The sequence below is a fragment of the Malus domestica genome, chromosome 11 (assembly GCF_042453785.1).
Source record: "Malus domestica chromosome 11, GDT2T_hap1".
Lineage (NCBI taxonomy): Eukaryota > Viridiplantae > Streptophyta > Magnoliopsida > Rosales > Rosaceae > Malus > Malus domestica.
Genome location: NC_091671.1, coordinates 11,471,886 through 11,479,620, shown reverse-complemented (window position 1 = coordinate 11,479,620; position 7,735 = coordinate 11,471,886). Strand labels below are relative to the sequence as shown.

Genomic DNA, 7,735 nt, shown 5'->3' with positions numbered 1-7,735 from the left:
ACCTTTTTTATTTTTTATTTTTTTTAAATTTTACTATTTTACAGCTCTTACATTATAAAACGTTTTTTTCTTTTTTTTTTTGGTTTTTTTGTTTTTTGAATAAAGATATTATGTACACTTAATAGGTGGGAAGGTGAGCTAAGTCTCATAATGGGCTAGCAACAATGTAATTCAAATACGCTGTTGACGAGAATCAAACCTAAGACTTCTCACTTACAAGTGAAGAGAAATACCACTAAACTGTAGTATTAAGTGGCTATACAATGTTTTTCAATTTCAAGAGTTTAATTTTTTGTCTGAAGGGCTTTTATGTCCAATTAGTTAAATTACATATCAATAGAACTCAGATGGTCAACTAAAATTTTATAAAATTAACAATCTAACCTACTAATCAAAACTGTGTAAAAGATATGGGCTGCAATGTAATTTTACACAAAATATTTTGCTATTTTTTTTTAAAGTAATGCTACACTTACAACATATTTTCTTATTTGAATCATCTCTCTAATAACGGTGGGGCCGCCAACGCATGTGGGTCATATCTTTGTTAGATAGACAGTACAAATATGTTGTAAGAATAACAATTTTGTTTTTTGAAGTTTCACCCACATAATTCTAACATGTCTTTACCGCTATGTTTGAATAAAAAAATGACAGGATTTTATTCTCTAAATTTGTAAATTTTCTTGTTTGAGTAACCTAAAAGAATAAGGAAATTGGATGCGAAACTTGTTATTTTTAAACTTTCAATTATAGAAATTGGGAAATGACATTTATTTATATGGAATTTAAACTTAGGAATTTGAGATCCCAAATTCCAAGTTTTTCTTCTAAGTGAAAATTCTAAATTTCTATGTTTATGAATCTAAACAAGGGGATTAGTGCATGTCAATTTATAAATTCTAACTTTTACCTAAATTCCAAGTTTTTCTTCCCTACAGTAGCATTACCATAATACCATTAGCACCAGAGGTATGCTGCCTCGCCTTCTTCAATCTTCTTATGTCGTTGTTTTCTTCAACAATTACTTGGGTTTGTTTCACTCTCGAGCTTCTAAATTGACGGAATCAAGAAACACCCAACAACACCTGCGTGTGAAAATCACTAATGTTGAGGATGCTCTCAATGTGTTCGACGAAATGCTTCAAAGGCGTCCTCTGCCTTCTATTATCCCTTTCACTCAAGTGTTGGGTCAACTTGCCAAGTTGAAAAATTACTCAACAATCATCTCCTTGAACAACCAAATGGTTATGTCTAGAAATCGTCCAAATGCTTATACTCTAACCATTATCATTAATTGCTTTTGTCATCTCAACCAAATGGAGTTTAGTTTGTCAGTCTTAGGTATCTTATTCAAATTAGGTTTTGAGCCAAATGTCACAACCTACACCACTCTAATAAACGACTTTCTTCTTAAGAATAGAGAGGCTAAGGCAGCAACACTTTTCAACAAAATGATAGAGAGAGGTAATTGCAAGCCTGATGTGGTTACTTTCGGTACACTAGTAAAGGGCCTCTACTTGAAAGGTAACAATACTGCAGCAATCCAATTGCTTAAGAAGATGGAAGGAGCTTGCAAGCCTGATGTAGTTGTCTATAGCACAATCATGGACAGTCTTTGCAAGGATACTCTAGTTGTTGATGCACTAAACCTCTTCTCAGAAATGATGAGTAAGGGCATTGCTCCCGCCATCATTACCTATACCTCATGGATTTTGCAAAGTAGAGAATTGGAAAGAAGCTAAAAGATTGTTTAATGAAATGGTGGAGAAACATATCTTTCCAAATGTGTGCACCTTCAATGTTTTGGTTGATACATTCTGCAAATAAGGTATGGTCCAGGAAGCAAGGAGTGTGGTTGAGATGATGATTCAAAGAGATATCAAACCTAATACAGTTACATATAGTTTGCTTATGGATGGTTACTGTTTGCGAGGAGAAATGGACGAGGAGAAAAAGGTTTTTGAAATAATGCTTAGAAAGGGCTGCATGGTTGATGCTCATACTTATAACATATTGATAAATGGCTATTGTAAGCGTAAAAGGATAGATGATGCTCGAATGATTTTCTGGAAATGTCTCATAAGGGATTCGTTCTAAATACGGTTACTTATAACACTCTTATGGATGTGTTTTGCAAGATGGGGAGAACACAAGACGCACATAACTTGTTCTCTTAAATGCAAGCTTGTAGCCAACTTCCAGACATTTAAATGTATAATATTTTACTGGATGGCCTTTGTAAAAACCAACAATTTCCCATGGGTGTTGAATTGTTAGAAGAGATGGAGGGAAATAGTTAGATTTTGATATTGTAACTTATAATATTCTTATTGATGGTTTGTGCAGAGTTGAAAAAGCTGAATATGCATGGGATCTCTTTCGTCGTTTATGATCAAAAGGAATTCAACCTAATGTCAAGACATATATCATAATGATTCGTGGATTATGTAATGGGGGACAAATATGTGAAGCGGAAAACTTGCTTAGAGAAATGGAAGAGAAAGGCTGTTCTCAAGATGGTTGGACGTACAACACAATTATTCGAGGGTTTATCAATATGACACGCCCCGATCCTAATGTCATCGGGACATCGAGATGGTCACGTGCTGGCCGACACCCGAGGGTGACGAAAGCCATTTACTGAAAGAAATGCTGAAAACAAGGAATAAATAAGACTTATAAATATAAAAATAATGAATATGCATTTAAGGAACGTGTTCAGAGCATACAACTAATTTAGAATACTAAAAGGAACAATATAAAATTGAGTTGACAAAAAAGTGGGTCCTACACCGAGAGGACTTGAAAATGCAGATGCGGAAGTGCTTTGACGTCGGGATTGTATGCCTCGATTCTAGTCCTGAAGGGGGCATAAAAAAACATGAGTGGACCAAGTTGATATAGATATAGTAAAACGGTTATCAATATACTAACCAAATTTGAATCTGGATGATAAATCTCAGTCGTCGGATGAAAAAAAGAGCCGTTGGGCTCATGATGGTGGCCGACATCAGCCCTGACAGTGGGTCCCACCCTGTTGGGCATTGAAGGCCTCAACCCATTTGGGGCGAGTTAGGCGTATGATCAGGCCGAGAGTGGGCTGGGAAAGGGCAAGTCCACGGGTTTCTGGGCTAATTCTTAGGGGGTATTCGGCCTTGGTTTGGCATTCGGCTTGGGTTGGGTTCATTTTGGGCTTTTAGCCCAAAGATTATTATGCATGACTTCAAACCTAAAAACGAAGAACCCTAACCCTATCAGCTAGAAGATCCTAACAACTTTAATAGATTTGTGTATTTGTTTTTAATTTGTGTTAATCTAGAACTAGAAAAAAAAACATGAAATTCATGATCTTCAACTCTCACAAACAGTCTTACAACAACTCTTTGATTTGTGAGCAACTCTCAACTCGCTGACTTAGAGATGTTGAAGGTGATGCGGGCAACGATTGCTGCTTCTTCTTCTTCGAAGGTTAGTTATGGAAGCAGTAGCACCAGAGGTATGCTACCTTGCCTTCTTCAATCTTCTCCTGTTGTTTTTTTCTTCAACAATTACTTGTCTTTGTTTCACTCCCGAGCTTCTAAATCGACTGAATCTAGAAACACTCAACAACACCAGCTTGTGAAAATCAATAATGTTGAGGATGCTTTGAATGTGTTTGACGAAATGCTTCAAAGGCGTCCTCTGCCTTCCGTTGTCTCTTTCAACCAAATCTTGACTCAACTTGCCAAGTTGAAACATTATTCGGCAGTCATCTCCATGAATAACCAAATGGTTGTGTCCGGAATTCATCCAGATGTTTATACTCTAGCCATTATCATTAATTGCTTTTGTCATTTCAACCAAGTGGAGTATAGTTTGTCACGACCTACACCACTCTAATCAACGACTTTCTTCTTAAGAATAGAGAGGTCGAGGTTGCAGCACTTTTCAATAAAATGTTGGAGAGTGGTAATTGCAAGCCAAATGTGGTTTCTTTCGGCACATTAGTTAAACGTCTTTGCATGAAAGTTAATAATAGTGAAGCAATCCAATTGCTTAAAAAGATGGAAGAAAGAGGTTGCAAGCCTAACATAGTTGTCTATAGCATGATCATCGACAGTCTTTGCAAGGATACTCTAGTTGTTGATGCACTGAACCTTTTTTTAGAAATGACGGGTAAGGGCATTGCTCCCAACGTCATTACCTATACCTCTTTAATTCATGGATTTTGCAAAGTAGGGAAGTGGAAAGAAGCTACAAGATTGTTGAATGAAATGGTGGAGAAACATATCTTTCCAAATGCGCACACCTTCAATGTCTTGGTTGATACATTCTACAAAGAGGGGATGGTCTAGGAAGCAAGGAGCTTGGTCGAAATGATGATTCAAAGAGATATCAAACCTAATACAGTTACATACAATTCACTTATGGATGGTTACTATTTGCGAGGAGAAATGGGCGAGGCGAAAGAGGTTTTTGAAGTAATGCTTAGCAAAGGCTGCATGGTTGATACTTGTAGTTATAACATAATGATAAACGACTACTCTAAAATTAAAAGGATAGATGATGCCCGAATGTTTTTTGTGGAAATGTCTCATAAGGGAGTTATTCCATATACGATTACTTATAGCACTCTTATGGATGGGTTTTGCAAGATGGGGAGAACACAAGATGCAAATAACTTGATCTCTCAAATGCAAGCTTGTGGCCAACTTCCAGACATTTAAACGTATAATATTTTACTGGATGGCCTTTGTAAAAACCAACAATTTCCCATGGGTGTTGAATTGTTGGAAGAGATGGAGGGAAAGAAGTTGGATTTTGATATTGTATCTTATAATATTCTTATTGATGGTTTGTGCAGAGCTGAAAAAGTTGAATATGCGTGGGATCTCTTTCGTCGCTTACCATCAAAGGGAATTCAACCTAATACCATCACGTATAATACAATGATTAGTGGATTTTGTAATGGAGGGCTAATATGTGAAGCGGAAAACTTGCTTAGAGAAATGGAAGAGAAAGGTTGTTCTCCAGGTGGTTGGAGGTACAACACAATTATCCGAGGGTTTATCAATAAGAATGAGACATTAACGGGAGTGAGGCTTATTCAAGAAATGGTGGATAGGGGTTTTTTTGAGATGCATCAACTACAGAGTTTATCGTTAATTTATTGTCAAAAGATAGAGTAGATGCCACTTTGTTGGCATTTATAGAAAGACCAAGATGAAATTGGTTTGCATTTTTTCGTTTTGACAAGTTTCGATGCATCCTTCCCTTGAATGCTACATTGGAGGAGGGAGTTGTTCCACTGTCGAATCCAGTTTAGGTAGCCATTCGTTCATGCATTGCCTAGTGACGTATGTTATGTGTTATTTGTTGTGCTAGGAATAGCACCAAGCCTTATGGAACCAACTCAAACTAACCCACAGGAAATATATCAAATGGAATGCAAGAACAAAATAATAAAGACACCAAGATTTCAACGAGGTTCCTCAACAGTCAGTGTAACTGGAGTACGTCCTCGGAGCAGTAGGAACTCACCCAATAATCCACTATCAACCAAATGAGAGTTTACAAAGTGTTGGCTAGCTCACAACCCAAAAACCCCAATACAACTAATAGCTCTCACACACCAAAGAAAACAAATAGAGAGAAATATAATGAATAATTTCCTCCCTATACGAAGCTCAAAGCTAATACAACAAATACAACTTTGATGAATGATTACTAACCGAAGAGAGGTGCTCTCTTGCAATGAGGAATGCAGCACTCATTCTTCTCTGCTCGGATGCTCTGCTACTCTGCTCTCTGAGCAAAGTTGGGCTTTTCCAAAAACTAAATGATGCTCCCACTTCTTCTCCAAAGGCAAATGGGGGAGTAAAAAACCAAATTTTCTGCCTTTGAAATTTCAACAAAACAAAAGGAAACATAATCATTTGACTCTTCATAATGATGTTCCCACATCATTATGTCCTTCATTTTTTATTATATGCACCGAAAGGTTTTTGGTCACTTGGCCACTAATACAACGATCTCCACCTTGGCCAAGTTCCGAGAATGCCATGATAAGCCAACTAACACAGTCAACACAAAAATTACTCCCAAACACTAGCAAGAGAACAACTCATGCCGAGCCAAATGCTCCGAAACTCCTACTGCTCAACGCATTCTTTATATAGGAAAAATGTGAGCCAAGTTTAAGCAATGAACAAACTTGGCTACACCAACAACCTTAGTCAACATATCAGCGGGATTGTCTTTAGTTGGAATCTTCTGGAGAATGATCTCTCATTCACCAACGACTTCACGCACAAAGTGATATCGCACATCTATGTGTTTGGTCATCACAAGATGAACTTGATACTTAGCCAAATAAATAGCACTCTGACTATCACAATGTACCTCTACTTGCTTCTGATCAACCCCCAAATCTTTAATCAGCCCATGTATCTAAATGGCTTCCTTTATAGCTTCAGCAACTGCCATATATTCAGCCTCTGTAGTAGACAAGGCAACAGACGACTACAAAATGGACCTCTAACAAATTGGCCCTTTAGCCATAGTAAACACATAGCCTGTAGTAGACTTCCTTCCATCCAGAACACGTGCATAATTTGAATCAACATAACCAACTGCAAAATGACCAATACCAGAGTCATCTCTCTCAAAGCATAAACCAACATCTCGAGTACCATAGAGATACCTCAATATCCACTTAGCTGCTTGCCAATGCTCTTTACCTGGATTATGCATATATCAACTCACCATGCCAACTGCATGAGCAATATCCGGTCTAGAGCATACCATTGCATACATCAAACTACCAACCAAATTTGCATATGATATATTTTTCATTTGCAGCTTCTTTTTATTAGTTTTAGGACATTGTAGAGAACTCAATTTAAAATAAGGAGCCAAAGGGGTACTAACCGCTTTGGTTGAATCATGAACTCCAAACTTTCGAATAAACTTCTCAAGGTATTGTCTTTGATTCAAACTGACCAAACCCTTCTTTCTATCTCTAGTGATCTCCATGCCAATGATCTTTTTCGCTTCACCAAGATCCTTCATCTCAAACTCATTTTTCATTTGCTTCTTCAATTTCTCAATCTTTTTGACATTCTTTGAGGCAATCAACATATCATCAACATATATCAACAAATAAATGAAAGACCCATCTTGCAACTTCTTGAAGTACACACAATGATCATATTGACTTCTAGAATAATTTTGGCCTCTCATAAATTTATCAAACCTCAAATACCATTGCCTTGGAGATTGCTTCAAGCCATAAAGTGATTTCTTCAATTTGCAAAACAAATTCTCCTTCTCTTTCACTATATACCCATCCGGTTGACACATATAGATCTCTTCATTCAAATCACCATGTAGGAAAGCCGTCTTCACATCAAGTTGCACAAGCTCAAGATCATACTGTGCAACAAGAGCTAACATAATACAGATTGAGGATTGCTTCACAACCGGAGAAAAGATTTCGTTATAGTTAATGCCCTCCTTTTGTGCATACCTTTTAGCAACTAATCTTGTTTTGAATCTCACATTGTTTCTTTCATCAGCACCTTTCTTCTTGGTATACACCCATTTGCAACCGATAGCTTTCTTGCCCTTAGTCAATTTAGCTAACTCCCAAGTCTTGTTCTTCAAGAGAGAATTCATCTCATCACCCATGGCATTGCACCACATCTCCTTCTCCTCACTCTCGACGGCTTCCTCGAAATTGGATGGAATATCA

The 7,735-nt window shown here is 37.3% G+C and overlaps 1 pseudogene; it reads left to right on the top strand.

Moving 5' to 3' along the window:
* Nucleotides 1-3,294: 3,294 nt before the first annotated feature.
* Nucleotides 3,295-5,292, top strand: LOC103422872 (pentatricopeptide repeat-containing protein At3g22470, mitochondrial-like; annotated as a pseudogene).
* Nucleotides 5,293-7,735: the final 2,443 nt, after the last annotated feature.